The sequence below is a fragment of the Oncorhynchus kisutch genome, linkage group LG23 (genome assembly GCF_002021735.2).
Source record: "Oncorhynchus kisutch isolate 150728-3 linkage group LG23, Okis_V2, whole genome shotgun sequence".
In the NCBI taxonomy this organism is placed as follows: Eukaryota; Metazoa; Chordata; class Actinopteri; order Salmoniformes; family Salmonidae; genus Oncorhynchus; species Oncorhynchus kisutch.
Genome location: NC_034196.2, coordinates 41,310,085 through 41,332,843, shown reverse-complemented (window position 1 = coordinate 41,332,843; position 22,759 = coordinate 41,310,085). Strand labels below are relative to the sequence as shown.

The 22,759-nt window shown below is 44.3% G+C and overlaps 1 protein-coding gene across 2 annotated transcripts in view; it reads left to right on the top strand.

The window, feature by feature from the left end:
- Positions 1-22,759, top strand: part of cdc42se2 (CDC42 small effector 2) — an 86,769-nt gene that overhangs the window by 23,413 nt on the left and 40,597 nt on the right. The window contains exon 1 of one of the 2 annotated variants that reach the window (XM_031803107.1): positions 12,205-12,495. The exons of the other annotated variant lie outside the window; for it this stretch is intronic. The gene's annotated coding sequence lies outside the window, so the exon portion shown is untranslated. Of the gene's footprint in view, positions 1-12,204; positions 12,496-22,759 lie in introns of those variants that run through there. 2 annotated transcript variants of the gene reach the window in all.

Sequence of the window (22,759 nt, the reverse complement as noted above, 5' to 3'; positions counted from 1 at the left end):
CCTCTAGAGCACTGATGTTTTGGGGCTGTTGCTGGGCAACACGGACTTTCAACTCCCTCCAAAGATTTTCTATGGGGTTGAGATCTGGAGACTGGCTAGGCCACTCCAGGACCTTGAAATGCTTCTTACGAAGCATCCTCACTCCTTCTTTGCCCAGGCAGTGTGTTTGGGATCACTGTCATGCTGAAAGACCCAGCCACGTTTCATCTTCAATGCCCTTGCTGATGGAAGGAGGATTTCACTAAAATCTTACGATACATGGCCCCATTCATTCTTTCCTTTACACGGATCAGTCATCCTGGTCCCTTTGCAGAAAAACAGCCCCAAAGCATGATGTTTCCACCCCCATGCTTCACAGTAGGTATGGTGTTCTTTGGATGCAACTCAGCATTCTTTGTCCTCCATACACAATGAGTTGAGTTTTTATCAAGAAGTTATATTTTGGTTTCATCTGACCATATGACATTCTCCCAATCTTCTTCTGGATCATCCAAATGCTCTCAGACGGGCCTGGACATGTACCGGCTTTCGCAGGGGGACACGTCTGGCACTGCAGGATTTGAGTCCCTGGCGGCGTAGTGTGTTACTGATGGTAGGCTTTGTTACTTTGGTCCTAGCTTTCTGCAGGTCATTCACTAGGTCCCCCCCATGTGGTTCTGGGATTTTTGCTCACCGTTCTTGTGATCATTTTGACCCCACGGGGTGAGATCTTGCGTGGAGCCCCAGATCAAAGGAGATTATCAGTGGTCTTGTATGTCTTCCATTTCCTAATAATTGCTCCCACAGTTGATTTCTTCAAACCAAGCTGCTTACCTATTGCAGATTCAGTCTTCCCAGCCTGGTGCAGGTCTACAATTTTGTTTCTGGTGTCCTTTGACAGCTCTTTGGTCTTGGCCATAGTGGAGTTTGGAGTGTGACTGTTTGAGGTTGTGGACAGGTGTCTTTTATACTGATAACAAGTTCAAACGGGTGCCATTAATACAGGTAACGAGTGGAGGACAGAGGAGCCTCTTAAAGAAGAAGTTACAGGTCTGTGAGAGCCAGAAATCTTGCTGGTTTGTAGGTGACCAAATACTTATTTTCCACCATAATTTGCAAATAAATTCATTAAAAATCCTACAATGTGATTTTCTGGATTTTTTTTCTCATTTTGTCTGTCATAGTTGAAGTGTACCTATGATGAAAATTACAGGCCTCTCATCTTTTTAAGAGGGAGAACTTGCACAATTGGTGGCTGACTAAATACTTTTTTGCCCCACTGTATATCATGAAATGTTTTTGAAAAAGATACCACAGCATTATCACTTTTGCATTCAAACATGTTTTGAAATATTGTCTGTTTCATTGCAGGCCTGATTAGAAGAATGGTGAGGCTATAGTCTACTTTGAGGATCCTGGTTTCTACACACAAAGCCCCTGTTTATTAGTAGTAGCAGCATCAACCTTGGGATTCTGAAGTCATTATGGTCAAATTTGTTATTATGGAAATGGTTATGATAGACTTGGGTTAGGGTTAAAGCATTAAAGCATTACGCTTTTCCGAGTACTCCTTCTCTTGCAGCATCACGTGATCGCGGAAAATACAGTTGGGCCCGTTATCTGTTAATTGTAACGTAGACATATAATGGTGCTATGTATTTGCGTATATCTCGAATTATGTTTTCATTGACAGATAGATGTAAGCAACTCTTGTTAAACAGGACAGTAACCCAACTCTTGTTAAACAGGACAGTAACCCAACAACCATGAGGCTTAGGAGACTTGAGATCACGTCTTGCTCTTGCCTTTCCTCAAATCATCTGACCCAACTGCCTTAGGAGTTGTCAGTCAGTTGACACAAACTATAAGGGGAAAAAAGTCAACTTTGGTTGTCATGGTTTATTACAAACAATGGAGCATTGTGTGCATGCTCACATTCGAAAAAATAAACATCTGTTTGGCAGGTCCTCAAGTGAAGGGAAAAGGTGAGAGAAGGAATTATACAATGAGAAAAGTGATTGTGCTGTTTATGTGCCTGCTATGAAAGTGAACTGTGTGCGAGTGATCAGGAGTGTATTCATTCCGTTGATTCAGTTGAAAAGTGTTTGACCTTGATTACTCAAATTTCTCTCGACCTGTGCACCTACGTTGTAAACTTTCATTCATTGGCTAGGTTGTAGCAACCTCATGATGGATATAGGGAACAGTTTAGTATCATGTAGTAGCCTAAACCTATTGAAGTTACATTGAGCTGGGTTAATGGAATATGAATGACAGTCATCCAATATGCTGCAATAGAAATAAGGCCATGCTCATAAGAATCTAAAGTCACCCTCTCTAATCTGAAACGCCACCGACTACCACTGTGTATACAAAACATTAAGGACACTTGCTCTTTCCATGACATGGACTGACCAGGTGAATCAAGATGAAAGCTTTGATCCCTTTATGATGTCACTTGTTAAATCCACTTCAATCAGTGTAGATGAAGGGGAGGAGGACATCCAACCAACTTGACACAACTGTGGGAAGCATTGGAGTCAACATGGGCCAGCATCCCTGTGGAACTCCTTCGACACATTGTAGAGTCCGCTGTTCTGAGGGCAAAAAATAGGGGGGGGGTGCAACTCAATATTAGGATGGTGTTCTTAATGTTTTATACACGAAGTGTATATTTACAGTACATACTTTGTATGTATATTAGGATGGTGTTCTTAATGTTTTATACACGAAGTGTATATTTACAGTACATACTTTGTATGTATATTAGGATGGTGTTCTTAATGTTTTATACACTAAGTGTATATTTACAGTACATACTTTGTATGTATGTGTTTGGCTATATAGGTTGTTTATTTGTATGTGTTGGTCTTTAGCTGAGATTATTCTTTAGAGTCGAGATTATTTGTCTAGGCATCCATTGTTCCATGAGCAGCAGTTAGAGTTGAGACAAATTGCGAGACCAGCGAGTAGCGGCGGAAGCCTAGACCAGCGAGTAGCGGCGGAAGCCTAGACCAGCGAGTAGCGGCGGAAGCCTAGACCGGCGAGTAGCGGCGGAAGCCTAGACCGGCGAGTAGCGGCGGAAGCCTAGACCAGCGAGTAGCGGCGGAAGCCTAGACCAGCGAGTAGCGGCGGAAGCCTAGACCGGCGAGTAGCGGCGGAAGCCTAGACCAGCTGGACCAGGACTCGGGATGGTGAATGACAAATGAGTAAGTTGTTTTGCTGTCGGTAGCTAGCTAGCAATATAAACTCTCTTTTTACACGAGGCAGTGTTGTACAGTACAATTTGGTGATAGATTAGGCCATAACAGGGCTTGCTAGCACCACATCAAGTTTAGCTAGCTAGCTGTGTTTGCTATAATGTACTGTAGTCTAACATTTATAGTTAGCTAATTAGCCCAGTTTAACCTCGTTGCGTCTCATTAGGAGCAAAACTGGGGACATGTTTTTGATGGAGGAGAATTTAAAAAAAGGAATGACTTTGGCTTGATGACCTCATATTAGTCTTGGCATTTGTATACCTGTGTGTTGTAGCTAGCTAGCTGGCATTTGTATACCCGTGTGTTGTAGCTAGCTAGCTGGCGTTTGTATACCCATGTGTTGTAGCTAGCGTTTGTATACGCGTGTGTTGTAGCTAGCTAGCTGGCATTTGTATACCCGTGTGTTGTAGCTAGCTAGCTAGCGTCTGTGAGATGTCTCATTCTACAGCCTGCTGCTACAGTAGGAATACAGACACAACCATTGCCCATTTCTTTCACAGACAATACGGCTTAGATACTGCTTCACAGGCAATACTGCTTCACAGGCAATACTGCTTCACAGACTACTGCTTCACAGACAATACTGTCCCATAACACTTTCCCATTGTGTTAAAGTGACTCAGAATACCTCACTGCACCACCCAAACACACCATATGCAAGTATTCCGTTTGCAGGACTGTACTATTTATTATAGTCGTTAGTAGTATATTTTTCTTCTGTTGTATATATGTCATGCATTGCCATAACTGTTCCTGCATACTGCTGTGTAAACTCACTTCAGTCTCCAGAGCAAATAAACCTAGTCTAGAATACAAGCCTTGTCTACGTGAATGTTATATTGACAGACGCATGTTTTTATTAAAACCTGCATATTTTGATTTAGCAATAAGACTGAAGCTAATTTATCCAAATAACATTTTATGAATATCGCAATGAGTTGATCAAGAAGTTGAAGTCAACACTATTGGTTTCTGATGCAGAGGGAATCCTTTAGTTACCTGTCATTACACTTGTGATAAAAAAATATATATATATTTATCCCAATTATATACTACAGCTAGTAACAGCTAGTAATATCTAGACCACAATGCAGTTGTGAGCATACTAGGTGTTCTATAGTATACTACTACAGTCTAACTTAATAAGGATGTTGTTTGTTAAATGTTCCAGAATGTTCTTCAGCTGGTGAACCTCTCTTCTTTTGTTGGGTAATGGCATATGGTTTAGCAGGCTGTGGCGGTGTTGGCAGGGATGTTTTGTTTGAGGGGGCTGAGACTCTGGCTCCTTGTAGACAACCGTCTGGTCCTTTCTGCACTACACAGCCAGGTGGACAAGCCTCTCATACACTTTCTGCACCACCCACTGATTTGACCTCTTGCAGAAGATTGGTTTGTTCTGCATGTCTCCTGGAAAGAAATTAAGACTGATCGGATGTTGTGCGGATGTTGCCTGGCTTCTGGTTGGGGGATACCTAGTCAGTTGAAAAACTGAATGCATTTGGCTGACATGTCTTTTGCATTTAACCCAACCCCTCTGAATCAGAGAGGTGCGGGGGGGGGGGGGGCTATAATAACCGAGGAACAGGGGGTTAACTGCCTTGCTCAGGGGCAGAATTACAGATTTTCACCTTGTCAGCTCGGGGATTCGATCCAGCAACCTTTCGGTTACTGGCCCAACTCTCATAACACTAGGGTACCTGCTGGTTGGGGTATGTATGTACAGTCACTGTGGGGACGACGTCATCGATGAGCTTATTGATGAAGCCAGTGACTGATGTGGTGTACTCCTCAATGCCATCGGAAAAATCCCGGAACATATTCCAGTCTGGGCTAGCAAAAACAGTCCTGTAGCTAAACATCTGCTTCATCTGACCACTTCTTTATTGACCGAGTCACTGGTGGATCCTGCTTTCTGTTTTGCTTGTAATCAGGAATCCGGAGGATGGAATTATGGTCAGATTTGCCAAATGGAAGGTGAGGGAGAGCGGTGTGTGTGAAGTCAGGGAGTTCCCCTCTGGTTGCACATTTAACATACTGGTAGAAATGAGGAGTGTGGTGTCAGGAAAATAACCTCACACTCAACGTCAACAAAACTAAGGAGATGATTGTGGACTTCAGGAAACAGCAGAGGGAACACCCCCCCATCCACATCGATGGAACAGTAGTGGAGAGGGTAGCAAGTTTTAAGTTCCTCGGCATACACATCACAGACAAACTGAATTGGTCCACTCACACAGACGGCATCGTGAGGAAGGCGCAGCAGCGCCTCTTCAACCTCAGGAGGCTGAAGAAATTTGGCTTGTCACCAAAAGCACTCACAAACTTCTACAGATGCACAATCGAGAGCATCCTGGCGGGCTGTATCACCGCCTGGTATGGCAACTGCACCGCCCTCAACCGTAAGGCTCTCCAGAGGGTAGTGAGGTCTGCACAACGCATCACCGGGGGCAAACTACCTGCCCTCCAGGACAACTACACCACCCGATGCTACAGGAAGGCCATAAAGATCATCAAGGACATCAACCACCCGAGCCACTGCCTGTTCACCCCGCTGTCATCCAGAAGGCGAGGTCAGTACAGGTGCATCAAAGCTGGGACCGAGAGACTGAAAAACAGCTTCTATCTCAAGGCCATCAGACTGTTAAACAGCCACCACTAACATTGAGTGGCTACTGCCAACACACTGTCAATGCCACTGACTCTACTCCAACCACTTTAATCATGGGAATTGATGGGAAATGATGTAAATATATCACTAGCCACTTTAAACAATGCTACCTTATATAATGTTACTTACCCTACATTATTCATCTCATATGCATACGTAGATACTGTACTCTATATCATCGACTGCATCCTTATGTAATACATGTATCACTAGCCACTTTAACTATGCCACTTGGTTTACATACTCATCTCATATGTATTTACTGTACTCGATATCATCTACTGTATCTTGCCTATGCTGCTCTGTACCATCACTCATTCATATATCCTTATGTACATATTCTTTATCCCCTTACATTGTGTATAAGACAGTAGTTTTTTTTGGAATTGTTAGTTAGATTACTTGTTCGTTATTACTGCATTTTCGGAACTAGAAGCACAAGCATTTCGCTACACTCGCATTAACATCTGCTAACCATGTGTATGTGACAAATACATTTGATTTGATTAAATCTATTTAAGCTTCCCTGCATTAAAATCCCCGGCCACTAGGAGCGCCGCCTCTGGATGAGCGTTTTCCTGTTTGCTTATGGCCGTATACCGCTCATTGAGTGCGGTCTTAGTCCCAGCATCAGTTTGTGGCTATAAATAGACCGCTACGAAGAATATAGATAAAGTCTCTTGGTAAATTAGTGTGGTCTACAGCTTATCATTTGCTCCGGCGAGCAAAACTTTGAGACTTTCTTACTATTAGATTTCATGCACCAGCTATTTACAAATATACACCGAGAGCCTTTGTCTTACCGGAGGCGGCTGTTCAATGTTGCCAATGCAGCATAAAACCCGCCAGCTGTATGTTATTCATGTTGTTCAGCCACGACTTTGTGAAATATAACATAAGATATTACAGTTTTTAATGTCCCGTTGGTAGGATATACGTGATTGTAGCTCGTCTATTTTCTTATCCAATGACTGCACGTTGGCTATTAGGACTGATGGTAAAGGCAGATTACAAACTCGCCGTCGGATCCTTACATGGCACCGCGACCTACGTCCCCTATATCTCCGGCAGCCATCTCCTCCGGTGCCATTGTATTCAACATGAGGAACCTTTTTGGCTTCAAGGGAAGCAAGCTGTGTATTTGCACACCGACGTCTAACAAATACAATTAATGGTAATGCAAAATTAGCCTCAATGTTTAGGCCCCACTCATAAGAGGAGGAGCTTTACTCAGGACAGTATGTTAGCTTCTCTTTTAACAAACATTGAATTGAAATTGAAACCCAAGTTTCGTATTACTGACACCACCATAGTGACTGAAGATGACACCACATAGCCAGGGCGGGGTCTGTGTTCCATGCAGTGTGTGTGTGTGTGTCTCAGGATGAGGTTATCTACTGGATCAAGTGACCTGCTCTACCACTGACGACACACACCGGGACAGTGTTTACCTCGGCCCAACGTAAGAGGCGCGTAGCCATTCCATCTGGGACAGAAAGCGTTCTCGTGTGTGTGTGTGACCGATGCCGTGACAGTGCTGCTGTCTTGTGATTCGGTTCTCCTGAAAGACTTGCTTGTTCCTCGTTGTGATGCCTGCAGAACAACTCCCATAAACCCTGGAAAAAAGGTTTCTGCATCACTTAAATGTCTCTCCTGTTGCCTATGGATGGTCCATATTCAATACACCATGTGTAACATGAGGCTTGTGACTAGGCTTATTTATCCATCACCTACAGTACTATAGGTGGTCCAGGGAAGTTATTTCACAATTATTTAGGTAAGTTATCTGGCTAACTCATTCGGGTTATTAATGGGTTCGATCCTCACGCAATGTTTACCCTGTATACCATGATGAGCAGATAAGGCTGGTATGGCGAGGCTTTCAGAAAACATAGGGGAAGGAAAACAGTGAGGAATGATATCAGGACCGGCATCCCTTTTTTGGCTTTTTCACCTCCTATCAATTAAAAAATGCATTGATAGTAAGGGAAAGGGGATACCTCTGAATCAAGGAGGAGCATCCACGTCATAAATCTGTGCCCAGGGAACAGTTGTTGTTGGTGAACTGCCTTGCTCAATGGAAGAACGGCAGTTGGGGATTCGAACCAGAGACCTTTCGATGGCTGGCCCAACGTTCTTAACCGCCAGGCTACCTGCCGCCCCACTAGTATATTGCCTTAATTGATCAATTGGATAACTTCCCTTCATTACCAATGAGAGGAGTCCACGACTGGACTGTGGACTGATATCGGGTTTGTTGTCCCTTTTTCCCCATTTTGCCTCGGTCAATTCACCAATTAATATGCAGCTGTTAATTAATTGAAAATCTGCCCTTCATTGTAAATGCGAGATGCTCACAAATTCACACAGTTGAAGTGGAATTGATCCCAAGTATCCATGGGATAAAGAGATAAAAGGGTCAGCGTCACCAATAAGGAGGGAGATCAGTCTAACCAGGAAGAAGGTAGGGAAATAAACCAGGAAGAAGGTAGGGAAATAAACCAGAGAGAATACAATCTAGCAAGAGAAGAGTAGAGGAATGTCACATGCTGCTTTTGGGTGGAATGGGGCAGGGGGAAGCGTTTTGGTGGGACACTAAAAAGGCATTCCATTGAGTGCAGTGCAGATGGCCAGGAACCCTTTTGTTTGGGGCTGTATAATCGTACTGTACTGCTAGGCTAGCATTGCTTGTGCCCATTCAGCATAGGGAGGTCTATGTGCTTTATCCTAGCAGATGCAGCACAGTGCACCCATAGAGAGAAATGAGTGGATTTGTACAGTCAAAGTTCTAGCTCAGGGTTTTGTCTAGGCCCTATGTCTGCTCTGCTGTATTGTCCAGGTCCTGTCAGCTCTGTCGTTTTGTCTAGGCGCTATGTCTGTTCTGTCGTTTTGTCTAGGCGCTATGTCTGTTCTGTTCTGTCGCATTGTCTAGGCGCTATGTCTGTTCTGTCGCATTGTCTAGGCGCTATGTCTGTTCTGTCGTTTTGTCTAGGCGCTATGTCTGTTCTGTTCTGTCGTTTTGTCTAGGCGCTATGTCTGTTCTGTCGTTTTGTCTAGGCGCTATGTCTGTTCTGTCGTTTTGTCTAGGCGCTATGTCTGTTCTGTCGTTTTGTCTAGGCGCTATGTCTGTTCTGTTCTGTCGCATTGTCTAGGCGCTATGTCTGTTCTGTCGTTTTGTCTAGGCGCTATGTCTGTTCTGTTCTGTCGTTTTGTCTAGGCGCTATGTCTGTTCTGTCGTTTTGTCTAGGCGCTATGTCTGTTCTGTTCTGTCGCATTGTCTAGGCCCTATGTCAGCTCTGCTGTATTGTCCAGGTCCTGTCAGCTCTGTCGCATTGTCTAGGTTCCATGTCAGCTCTGTCGTATTTTGAGTTCTGGGCAGTTAGAAATAAGAAAAGTCCCTTTTTAAAATAAGAATTGTTCTGTTCGTTCTGTTCAAATTGAGAGGATAGTTTTGTATCAAGATTAGACTACATTTACAAACTGCCCCCCCCCCCCGCGCTTAGCAGACTTCTTTGAAGCACAGGTATTCTTCCAAAGGCACGATTTCCACAGACAATTCCAACTGTTACGTAAAAGTGACTTATCACAACTTTTTGTTTTTGTTTTGTTGTCTTTGTGAAAGATTACTGTGGATTAGTGGCACCATATGGTCAATTTTAAGCCCTCCACTGTCTGTATTCAGCTGACTTGTGGGAAATGCTGTATTGGCAAATCTGAATTTGCACTAAATACAATAGAGGAGAGGATATATTGTTGTTGGTGCAATAAAAGGGGTGCTGTTGTCAAAATATGCATGCAATCACAATCTGAAGAGGGCATTGTTTAGGCTATCTGCACTGTTAGGCTTAGACTTCATCCGAAACCAGCACACATTTAGGCTATTGCTGCAGAATTAGAGGTGTAGACGAGCACATCATAAATCAATAGAATTCCCTGTAAATACATCGTTCAAAGTCAATGCCATGTCACATCTGCAGTTCTGTGTTAGTCAGACTGCTGCTGATTTACTGCTGAGTATATGATTGGCTGGTTATTCCATTATCTACAGGAATGTTGGGCTAGGCCACCTCACATTACGAACACAATGTGGATAATTGTTAGGCCTAATTTAATGTGATTTAGAACTCTTCTGAGATACAGGGTGCAACTCCAATAATAACAACCTGCAACTCCAATAATAACAACCTGCAACTCCAATAATAACAACCTGCAACTCCAATAATAACAACCTGCAACTCCACCAGTAACAATACTGCCTCTTCACTAACAGAACAGTTCTCAAGCACTTGGAACTGCCCTGTTTCATGGTCTCACAACGACAAAGCATCTGCACCGTCAGGGTGTGTACCATGGTATAGTTTTACGGTGTCGTTTAAAAAAAACGGTGTAGTTCTCTTCATGTCGATTCTGCTTTGTTCTCGTCAACGTTTGGGATCGCTACAGTGTTTTTAATTTGAGGGTGACATAAGAGGATTCTCTACTCCCCGGGCCAAGTGAGGAAGCTATAAGTCCGGTGGGCATGGGGAACCCTGCTCTGCTTTCGACTGGAGCTGATGCTTCTAAACAACTCACTCTTTGGCCAATTCAGTTGATCTTAACGTATGTCCCTTGTCCTGTGACATGTCAAAAGAAATACCATGTCCTTGAAAAACCTTGTGTCCCACCTCACTTTAAACACACCGTTGTTTGAACATGTGTAGATGTATTGTAGGACTGCACCTTGCTCCCACTACTCGGCTGTGTGTGCACGTGTTTATGATGTGTGTGTGTGTGTGTGTGTGTTTGCTTGTGTGCGTAGATGCGTACGCATGGTTAGGTAATGTGTGTAATGTGCAATCATTTGTGCTAGGAACTATTTGAGGATTTCGCTGTGTGTTTGTAAGACAGAAGTGGGGAGCGCTCCCGATTTTTGTTGGGCCTTGTGCCCCATTCACCCCTTCCTCTCTGTTGGGCCTTGTGTCCCACTCACCCTTTCCTCTCTGTTGGGCCTTGTCTCACTCACCCCTTCCTCTCTGTTGGGCCTTGTGTCCCACTCACCCCTTCCTCTCTGTTGGGCCTTGTGTCTCACTCACCCCTTCCTCTCTGTTGGGCCTTGTGCCCCACTCACCCCTTCCTCTCTGTTGGGCCTTGTCTCACTCACCCCTTCCTCTCTGTTGGGCCTTGTGTCTCACTCACCCCTTCCTCTCTGTTGGGCCGTGTCCCACTCACCCCTTCCTCTCTGTTGGGCCTTGTGTCTCACTCACCCCTTCCTCTCTGTTGGGCCTTGTGTCCCACTAACCCCGTCCCAGTGAAGATGCAGCCCGGCAGCTGCTGCCGTGGCAACAAAGCCAGGGACACAAGAATTGAGGGCCAGCCTCAAAACAAGGCCAACTATTGTTCCCTTTAGTAGTTTGGTGAAGAGATGCAATGAATGAATGGGGTCTTTTCCTAAAATAGTCCTTATGTTTATGTTTGCAATTCTGAAGTAAGACACTTCATTGCTATATCCATAGTGTGAAATTTCTCCCCTTTTATGATTTAAACACAGAACTTTTTACCAATGTTCATCCATGTTGGTTTCTGATCAACCCTGTTGCTGTGAGCTGGTAAACAAAGGGTCAATCCCAACACTGGCTTGGACTCATGTAATGCAAAATGGAGTTTTAATGCTCTTACGTGGCGCTTTGAAAAGGATTAGCCCTCGGTTCTTTTATTTATTTCAACTGAAAGACAGTCGCCCAAATTGAATCTGACCACATGGTATTTCAAGTGTTCTTTCTCCTCCCTGAAATAGTTACATAAGGCACATCTGATCGGGAAATGGTTCTGTTACTGGGCTTATGTAAAAGTTCCCCATGTGATCAAAACCTCTTATTTTGTGTCGTCAGGACGAGGATAGGTTTTCGTGACGAGGACGGGTAGTGGTTGTGCCCAGTGGGTATTTTACCCATCAGCAACCAACTAGCTTGAATAACTCTCACTCCTTGACTTCCATTGACCTCTAAGGATTCCATAGGTGTCCACCATATCACTTTTCACCCATCCTGTCCTGTCAACAGTCATTGGTCTTTTTTTAAATTTAACTAGGCAAGTCCGTTGAGAACATTCTTATTTACAAACACGGCCTAAGAACAGTGGGTTAACTGCCTTGTTCATGGGCAGAACGACAGATTTTTTTACCTTGTCAGCTCGGGGATTCGATCCAGCAACCTTTCGGTTATTGGCCCAACGCTCTAACCACTAGTCTAGCTGCCGCCCCGATACTAAACACCTTTTCTCTTTGGACACAGCCTAGGTCTACCTATCAAGCGTGCCTGAGTGTGAAAGATAGCGAGGGAAGCAGGGAGGTGTTGGTGAATAATACCACAGACCCACTGATCCGTGACTGAGTGGGGGACAAAGGCCTATGGTGAGGAGTCCACCGAGGGAGAGAGAGAGGACCCCTCCTCCTCAGCCCCTGTGTTGCTGTCCCCATACTGTCGCTTTGTGATGGTGCTCCTCCCTGCCACACTTGATGAGAAGGGGAGAAACTAGGTCTCTGGCTGTCCACTCAGACACACTTTGCCCAGACATGCTTTCTGTGTTTGTCCCTAGGACTAGATGGTCGAGGTGAGTGAGTGATTATTTTTTTTATGGTCGCGTTTAAGTTCGGTTAGGCTGATTTGAGTAGAGAAAATGACTCCACTACCAGTCTGTGTGTCTGTGGGTCTCTTTGCACAGACTTTAGTTAGCCAGCTAAACACTTCAGATCAGTGCAAGTCTATTCTGAAGTCTTGTCTTCAATACACTTTATGGGTACCGGTACTTTCAGAAAGATTCTGCAATGCCACTGTAAGATCCAGGCCTTGGGCCATACCCATCATGCACTATTTGTTGTTCTAACTCCTGTAGAGTTTTGTGTGTGTGTGTGTGTGTGTGTGTGTGTGTGTGTGTGTACCTGCCTGTGGGGTTCCCTATGGAGCGCCAATCTTCCTTTCACTGGCCCTGGTTCCATTTATGGCTCACCACTAAGGGAGTGGTGTGTGACTGTATTAGTGTGTGTGTGACTGTATTAGTGTGTGTGACTGTTTAATTTATTTATTTATTCACCTTTATTTAACCAGGTAAGCCAGTTGAGAACAAGTTCTCATTTACAACTGGCCAAGATAAAGCAAAACAGTGTGACACAAACAACACAGTGTTACACATGGGATAAGCAAACGTACAGTCAATAACACAATAGAAAAGTCTATATACAGTGTGTGCAAATTATTAGTGTGTCTGTGACTGTGTGTTTGGACCTGGCTCATTCATCATCCCATCCAGTCAAGGGAAAATGCAACTTCTTCTCTTGGGAGTTATTGAATGCCTTCCCTTTCTAGCCCTGCAAATAATGTGAGAGAAAATGAGGTTTGCCACTTTTAAAGACCAAGTAATAATGAACTAACCAACTCCTCAGTTACCGCCCCAGGGAAAAGCAGGGCATTCTCATGCATTTCATGAGGTGGAGTGGAATGATGATTTTTCACTGAAGGCTGAAAGTTGTAGGCCAACCTTCCCTCAACCTCCTTCCAACACCTTCCAAGACTTGACATCAAGTGCGTTACTTAATTACAAGTAGACCTTTAGGGTCTGGAATCATCCTTGTGGATGAAATGTGTTTCCATTTGGACTTTTTGATTAGGTTAGTTGGAGCAAACCAAAAGTTGGTCAAATCTTGTCTATTCATGATTCAAACACTGATTTGTATAGTCTCTCATCTGAAACTGACTGAAACTCCAAAGGACCCAGAATAGATGAAGGCAAGGGGAGCACAGAGAGACCAACCCGAAGAGGGACAAGCACAGAGAGACCAACCAGAAGAGGGACAAGCACAGCATCCGCTGGAGGAATCAAAGGAGACGGAAATAGAGCGTTTTTAATTTGAGCACTTGAAGATGGGGCTCTGGCAGCAATTCTGTTCTGGTGCTTTCAACTCTGGCCCGTACATATTTGGCCCATGAGGAGGATGTGTGAAGGAGTGTGTTTTTCCATTCATCTTCATCCTCTGGTTCTATAGCTCCATGAATTAACCCCTCTGTGATTGGAGGATGTTTATGTTGGCTTTGGACATCTTTTATTTTTTCCACATTCACTGTTAAAGTGAACACTTTTTTCAGTTCCACTTTTCACCACTTTGTTGTGTCCAAATGTGTATGCCTTTTTTGAAATTCTGATTTTGTTTTATCATTTGGTAATTTCCTGTGACTTAGTATCGAGTACTGGCTTTAACAAGAAGCAACGTTTTCCCTGTGTGTGTGTGTGTGTGTGTGTGTGTGAACTTCCCTTTCAAGTCAAAGTGATTTTCCTTCCGGTGGCTCTGTCCCCTTCACTAAACTGTGATGAAAGACTTCTGAGGTGGTGTTTTGAAACCCTCTTGCTGCAGTGTCTTACTTGGAGTTGAAAGAAAATCAGGTATTTGCAGGGTAACAATATAATACAATTCCTAATGTGATGAGTAGCCAAGATTCAGTAGCAGTTGTCACTGTAGAATGAGAATGCATGAGAATGCAAGGCATGCTCGCGAAGAGGGGTGGGGGGGGGGGGGGGTTATTATGTGTACGCAGACTCACGAGCCACTGCAGTCCCTTATGATGAGTCCTGTTTTTCACCCCCATCGAAGTTGCCCATCCCTGAAATAGATGATTGTTGAGTTGCGAATGTCAAATCCAGCTTTATTTAGTCACATGCTTCGAATACAACAGGTGTAGAACCTTACCGTGAAATGCTTACTTACAAGCCCTTAACCAACAGTGCAGTTCAAGAAGAGTTAAGAAAATATTTACCAAATAAACAAAAGTAAATTATAATAAGTAATAAACTAACAATAACGAGGCTATATACAGGGGGTACCGTATTGAGTCAGTGTGAGGGGGTACAGGTTAGTTGAGGTAATTTGTACATGTAGGTAGGGGTGAAGTGACTATGCATAGATAATAAACAGCGAGTAGCAGCAGTGAACTAAACAAATGGGGGAGAAATGTAATAGTCCTGGTGGCCATTTGATTATTTGTTCAGCAGTCTTATGGCTTGGGGGTAGAAGCTGTTAAGGAGCCTTTTGGTCCTAGACTTGGCGCTCCGGTACCGCTTGCCGTGCGGTAGCAGAGAGAACAGTCTATGACTTGGGTGACTGGAGTCTGACCATTTTATGGGCTTTCCTCTAACATCTCCTATTATATAGGTCCTGAATTGCAGGAAGCTTGACCCCAGTGATGACCTTATGGTCAGATGCCGAGTAGTTGCCATACCAGGCGGTGATGCAACCGGTTGAGGATGCTCTCAATGGTGTAGCTGTAGAACTTTTTGAGGATCTGGGGACTCATGCCCTTCTAAGGGAGGTGAAAAGGTTTTGTCGTGCCCTCTTCACGGTTGTCTTGGTGTGTTTGGACCATGATAGTTTGTTGGTGATGTGGACACCAAGGAACTTGAAACTCTCGACCCGCTCAACTACAGCCCCACTGATGTTAATGGGGGCCTGTTCGCCCCGCCGTTTCCTGTAGTCCACGATCAACTCCTTTGTCTTGCTCACATTGAGGGAGAGGTTGTTGTCCTGGCACCACACTGCCAGGTCTCTGACCTCCTCCCTATATGCTGTCTCGTCGTTGATCAGGCCTACCACTGTTGTCTTCAGCAAACTTAATGATGATGTTGGAGTCGTGTTTGGCCACACAATCGTGGGTGAACAGCGAGTACAGGAGGGGACTAAGTAGACACCCCTGAGGGGCCCTAGTGTTGAGGCTCAGCGTGGCAGAGGTGTTGTTGCCTGCCCTTACAACCTAGGGGCGGCCTGTCAGGAAGTCCAGGATCCAGTTGCAGAGGGAGGTGTTTAGTCCCCCCAGGGTTCTTAGCTTTGTGGGCACTATGGTATTGAACGCTGAGCTGTGGTCAATGAACAGCATTCTCACATAGGTGTTCCTTTTTGTCCAGGTGGGAAAGGGCAGTGTGGAGCTCGATTTATAAAGATTTGTTTAAACACAATGGCAGGTATGTGAAGCTGCATGCACTAAGGAATGTAATCGGGATTGGGGCTCACACTCGCTCCCTCAGGGCATTTGAGCCTATGATCCTCTGTCTCTGCGCGAGTGCTGTTCACAACAAGCTTTTCCGCAGGCTTTTTTCCAAACAGTCATTAATTAACTTAGTGCTGTGACTGCTGTTACCCAATCTTGTCTTATGCTTAGGTTAAGAATAGGATTTTTGTAGTCTGCATAGATGGACTCCGGAGTGGTGCAGTGGTCTAAGGCACTGCATCTCATTGCTACAGAAACCCTGGTTTGATTCCAGGCTGTATCACAACCGGCAATGGTTGGTAGTCCCATAGGGCATCGTTAGGTTTTGGCTGGTGTAGGCCGTCATTGTAAATAACAATTTGTTTTTATTAACTTGCCTAGTTAAAAAAATATATGTTTTAATGGATGCATGCAATGCTTTGTCATAAAGGTGATCGTCAGCACCCCCTACTCTAAACACCTTCCCATAGCTATGTCTTGTATGCAACCGCCTAATCTAGGCTTACGAAAAGGGAAAACACATTGTACAATATGACATCTAACATGGAGGAGGAAATGATTGTCTGAAGAAAGTTTCAACTGCCACTGACTGACCCCAATGATAAAGAGTGAATATTTCAAAATGCCAGAGGGAATGTATCCAAACTATGTTTTCTCGCGATTGTATTGAGAAATATTACGATATTGCCCCAAATCCTGATTACATTCCTTAGTGCATGCAGCTTCACATACCTGCCATTAACAGGGTGGCAGGGTAGCCTAGTGGTTAGGGCGTCGGACTAGTAACCGGAAGGTTGCAAGTTCAAATCCCCAAACTACAGATCTGTCGTTCTGCCCCTGAACAAGGCAGTTAACCCACTGTTCCTAGGCCATCATTGGAAATAAGAATTTGGTCTTAACTGACTTGCCTAGTTAACTAAAGGTCAAATAAAAAAATGGTGTTTACACAAATCTTTTAATCACAGCATGGCATTATTCACAGAATACTCCTATATTAGCCCACGTTGTGAAGGAACCGATCGAAGCCAAGTTCTATTGGATCTGTATACTCCATCTGCAAAAACATGCTACTGAGTGGAAAAGCACACATTTTCATTTGTAGACCTTACTGCAGGTGTATTGTGGGTTGTACTTCTGGAGGTAACATAGGAAAGACGGTTTGTTGACATGCTTTACTATTGGAACATGAAGTAATGAATGCACTGAGGTTTTCCATAGAGGGTATTTCCATCAAAGGACCTATGAGCACCAATGTGAAATTCATAGGAGCATATTGAATTGGGTGACAAATTAAAGTGAAGTCTATTTTTAGGGTATTTAAAAAAATATATATATATATATATATATTTCACCTTTATTTCACCAGGTAGGCTTGTTGAGAACAAGTTCTCATTTTCATCTGTGACCTGGCCAAGATAAAGCAAAGCAGTTCGACACATACAATAACACAGAGTTACACATGGAATGAAGGAATTGATACATTTCTCGACCATTTCCATCTAAAAACATTTGGCCTAAGTAAAGGCTTTAACTTAAATCAAATCAAGTTGTATTAGTCACATGCGCCTAGTACAACAGGTGTACCTACGAGCCCCTAGTACAACAGGTGTACCTACGAGCCCCTAGTACAACAGGTGTACCTACGAGCCCCTAGTACAACAGGTGTACCTACGAGCCCCTAGTACAACAGGTGTACCTACGAGCCCCTAGTACAACAGGTGTACCTACGAGCCCCTAGTACAACAGGTGTACCTACGAGCCCCTAGTACAACAGGTGTACCTACGAGCCCCTAGTACAACAGGTGTACCTACGAGCCCCTAGTACAACAGGTGTACCTACGAGCCCCTAGTACAACAATGCAGTTTAAACAAAAAAATACTGATAAGAAATGAAAGTAACAAGTAATTAAAGAGCAGTTGATTTCTGGATGAACAGATGGAAAAGGGGTCTTTTAGAAATACCAGTCTGGACACGTTTATTCATCCCAGCGTTTTTATTTTTTACTATTTTCTACATTGTAGAATAATAGTGAAGACATCAAAACTATGAAGTAACACACATGGAATCATGTAGTAACCAAAACCTGGTACTTTCACTTCATGGCAAATAATTCAAGCGACTTCACTCACTAATTTCTCTGAACAGGGGTGGGTAGTAAACAGGCCACCTACCTCGCGTTAGTCAGCGCGGTGAAAGCCGGGCACGCCGGGGCGAAGGCCTGGGCATAGCGTGCGGATTCATTAGGCTACTGATATTCCATAGGGTTTGTTTTGGCTTGTAGATCAATGACTGTCAACACAGTTACATGCTTAGTTCAACATTGAATGAAAATGAGATTTTCGGAAAGTAGAAAGTAAGTGATATGAGCAACAAAAAAAAAAATATGAATCGTGGATTCACCCACTTCGTAACATTTGAATCTATTGTCTGACCCCTGGCCTGTAGCTCTCACAGAAACCCACTTCGTAACATTTGAATCTATTGTCTGACCCCTGGCCTGTAGCTCTCACAGAAACCCACTTCGTAACATTTGAATCTATTGTCTGACCCCTGGCCTGTAGCTCTCACAGAAACCCTCTTCGTAACATTTGAATCTATTGTCTGACCCCTGGCCTGTAGCTCTCACAGAAACCCACTTCGTAACATTTGAATCTATTGTCTGACCCCTGGCCTGTAGCTCTCACAGAAACCCACTTCGTAACATTTGAATCTATTGTCTGACCCCTGGCCTGTAGCTCTCACAGAAACCCACTTCGTAACATTTGAATCTATTGTCTGACCCCTGGCCTGTAGCTCTCACAGAAACCCACTTCGTAACATTTGAATCTATTGTCTGACCCCTGGCCTGTAGCTCTCACAGAAACCCACTTCGTAACATTTGAATCTATTGTCTGACCCCTGGCCTGTAGCTCTCACAGAAACCCACTTCGTAACATTTGAATCTATTGTCTGACCCCTGGCCTGTAGCTCTCACAGAAACCCACTTCATGTCACCATTTTGTCCCCCAACACTTCTCCCTGGTTGCCACAACTCTTGCTCAACAACAACAACAAAAATGCCGTCTGTCTCATCACAATTTAAGTCACTCCCCAAAAATGATTGAGGGTTGCGTTTTACCCCAAAGTTATCCTACATTTGACCTGTGTTACATTTTAACCCCACTCTCCCCTATGCACTCACTGTGTGAGTGGTAACGTGCCTAACCATGCTACTAAAAACGCTGGGTTTAAAATGGTGCAGTTTCGTGCATATTTAGGAATTGAGAAATAAAGTAGGAATGGAACGTTTGGATCGCCATCTATTTAACAGAGGCTGTTTAAAACCGCTGTGTTGTGAATTGGCTGCCTGTCAGAATGCAGGTTTCCCTCCCTGTGGCACTGGTAACTTGGATGTGCCTCGGGAGGAATATTTCTCTAGCCTAGAACACACAACAACAACAAGCCGACTAGGTAAATAGATCAACTATTCTACACTGGGGTTGTCAGACTCATTACTCCTTTTGTTTGCAGAGGAAAAGTACATGTGGATTGGTTCTATCTTCAGTGTGCCTCGATATTAAATATATTTTTTTTCATGTTTCATATTTTTGGGGAGCAATCACTTCTCACCATACCAATGGACTCATCTTCACTTCTCACCATACCAATGGACTCATCTTCACTTCTCACCATACCAATGGACACCTTCACTTCTCACCATACCAATGGACACCTTCACTTCTCACCATACCAATGGACACCTTCACTTCTCACCATACCAATGGACACCTTTACTTCTCACCATACCAATGGACACCTTTACGTCTCACCATACCAATGGACACATCTTCACTTCTCACCATACCAATGGACACCTTTACTTCTCACCATACCAATGGACACCTTTACGTCTCACCATACCAATGGACTCATCTTCACTTCTCACCATACCAATGGACTCATCTTCACTTCTCACCATACCAATGGACACCTTCACTTCTCACCATACCAATGGACACCTTCACTTCTCACCATACCAATGGACACCTTTACTTCTCACCATACCAATGGACACCTTTATGTCTCACCATACCAATGGACACCTTTATGTCTCACCATACCAATGGACACCTTTACGTCTCACCATACCAATGGACTCATCTTCACTTCTCACCATACCAATGGACTCATCTTCACTTCTCACCATACCAATGGACTCATCTTCATTTCTCACCATACCAATGGACACCTTTACGTCTCACCATACCAAATCAAATCAAATCAAATTTATTTATATAGCCCTTCGTACATCAGCTGATATCTCAAAGTGCTGTACAGAAACCCAGCCTAAAACCCCAAACAGCAAGCAATGCAGGTGTAGAAGCACGGTGGCTAGGAAAAACTCCCTAGAAAGGCCAATACCTAGGAAGAAACCTAGAGAGGAACCAGGCTATGTGGGGTGGCCAGTCCTCTTCTGGCTGTGCCGGGTGGAGATTATAACAGAACATGGCCAAGATGTTCAAATGTTCATAAATGACCAGCATGGTCGAATAATAATAAGGCAGAACAGTTGAAACTAGAGCAGCAGCACAGTCAGGTGGAAGTTGAAACTGGAGCAGCAGCATGGCCAGGTGGACTGGGGACAGCAAGGAGTCATCATGTCAGGTAGTCCTGGGGCATGGTCCTAGGGCTCAGGTCCTCCGAGAGAGAGAAAGAAAGAGAGAAGGAGAGAATTAGAGAACGCACACTTAGATTCACACAGGACACCGAATAGGACAGGAGAAGTACTCCAGATATAACAAACTGACCCCAGCCCCCCGACACATAAACTACTGCAGCATAAATACTGGAGGCTGAGACAGGAGGGGTCAGGAGACACTGTGGCCCCATCCGAGGACACCCCCGGACAGGGCCAAACAGGAAGGATATAACCCCACCCACTTTGCCAAAGCACAGCCCCCACACCACTAGAGGGATATCTTCAACCACCAACTTACCATCCTGAGACAAGGCTGAGTATAGCCCACAAAGATCTCCGCCACGGCACAACCCAAGGGGGGGGGCGCCAACCCAGACAGGATGACCACAACAGTGAATCAACCCACTCAGGTGACGCACCCCCTCCAGGGACGGCATGAGAGAGCCCCAGCAAGCCAGTGACTCAGCCCCTGTAATAGGGTTAGAGGCAGAGAATCCCAGTGGAAAGAGGGGAACCGGCCAGGCAGAGACAGCAAGGGCGGTTCGTTGCTCCAGAGCCTTTCCGTTCACCTTCCCACTCCTGGGCCAGACTACACTCAATCATATGACCCACTGAAGAGATGAGTCTTCAGTAAAGACTTAAAGGTTGAGACCGAGTTTGCGTCTCTGACATGGGTAGGCAGACCGTTCCATAAAAATGGAGCTCTATAGGAGAAAGCCCTGCCTCCAGCTGTTTGCTTAGAAATTCTAGGGACAATTAGGAGGCCTGCGTCTTGTGACCGTAGCGTACGTGTAGGTATGTACGGCAGGACCAAATCAGAGAGATAGGTAGGAGCAAGCCCATGTAATGCTTTGTAGGTTAGCAGTAAAACCTTGAAATCAGCCCTTGCTTTGACAGGAAGCCAGTGTAGAGAGGCTAGCACTGGAGTAATATGATCAAATTTTTTGGTTCTAGTCAGGATTCTAGCAGCCGTATTTAGCACTAACTGAAGTTTATTTAGTGCTTTATCCGGGTAGCCGGAAAATAGAGCATTGCAGTAGTCTAACCTAGAAGTGACAAAAGCATGGATTAATTTTTCTGCATCATTTTTGGACAGAAAGTTTCTGATTTTTGCAATATTACGTAGATGGAAAAAAGCTGTCCTCGAAATGGTCTTGATATGTTCTTCAAAAGAGAGATCAGGGTCCAGAGTAACGCCGAGGTCCTTCACAGTTTTATTTGAGACGACTGTACAACCATTAAGATTAATTGTCAGATTCAACAGAAGGTCTCTTTGTTTCTTGGGACCAATGGACTCATCTTCACTTCTCACCATACCAATGGACTCATCTTCACTTCTCACCATACCAATGGACTCATCTTCACTTCTCACCATACCAATGGACACCTTCACTTCTCACCATACCAATGGACACATCTTCACGTCTCACCATACCAATGGACACCTTTACGTCTCACCATACCAATGGACACATCTTCACGTCTCACCATACCAATGGACACCTTTACTTCTCACCATACCAATGGACACCTTTACGTCTCACCATACCAATGGACTCATCTTCACTTCTCACCATACCAATGGACTCATCTTCACTTCTCACCATACCAATGGACTCATCTTCACTTCTCACCATACCAATGGACTCATCTTCACTTCTCACCATACCAATGGACTCATCTTCACTTCTCACCATACCAATGGACTCATCTTCACTTCTCACCATACCAATGGACTCATCTTCACTTCTCACCATACCAATGGACTCATCTTCACGTCTCACCATACCAATGGACACCTTTACGTCTCACCATACCAATGGACACATCTTCACGTCTCACCATACCAATGGACACCTTTACTTCTCACCATACCAATGGACACCTTTACGTCTCACCATACCAATGGACTCATCTTCACTTCTCACCATACCAATGGACTCATCTTCACTTCTCACCATACCAATGGACTCATCTTCACTTCTCACCATACCAATGGACACCTTCACGTCTCACCATACCAATGGACACCTTTACGTCTCACCATACCAATGGACTCATCTTCACTTCTCACCATACCAATGGACACCTTTACGTCTCACCATACCAATGGACTCATCTTCACTTCTCACCATACCAATGGACATCTTCACTTCTCACCATACC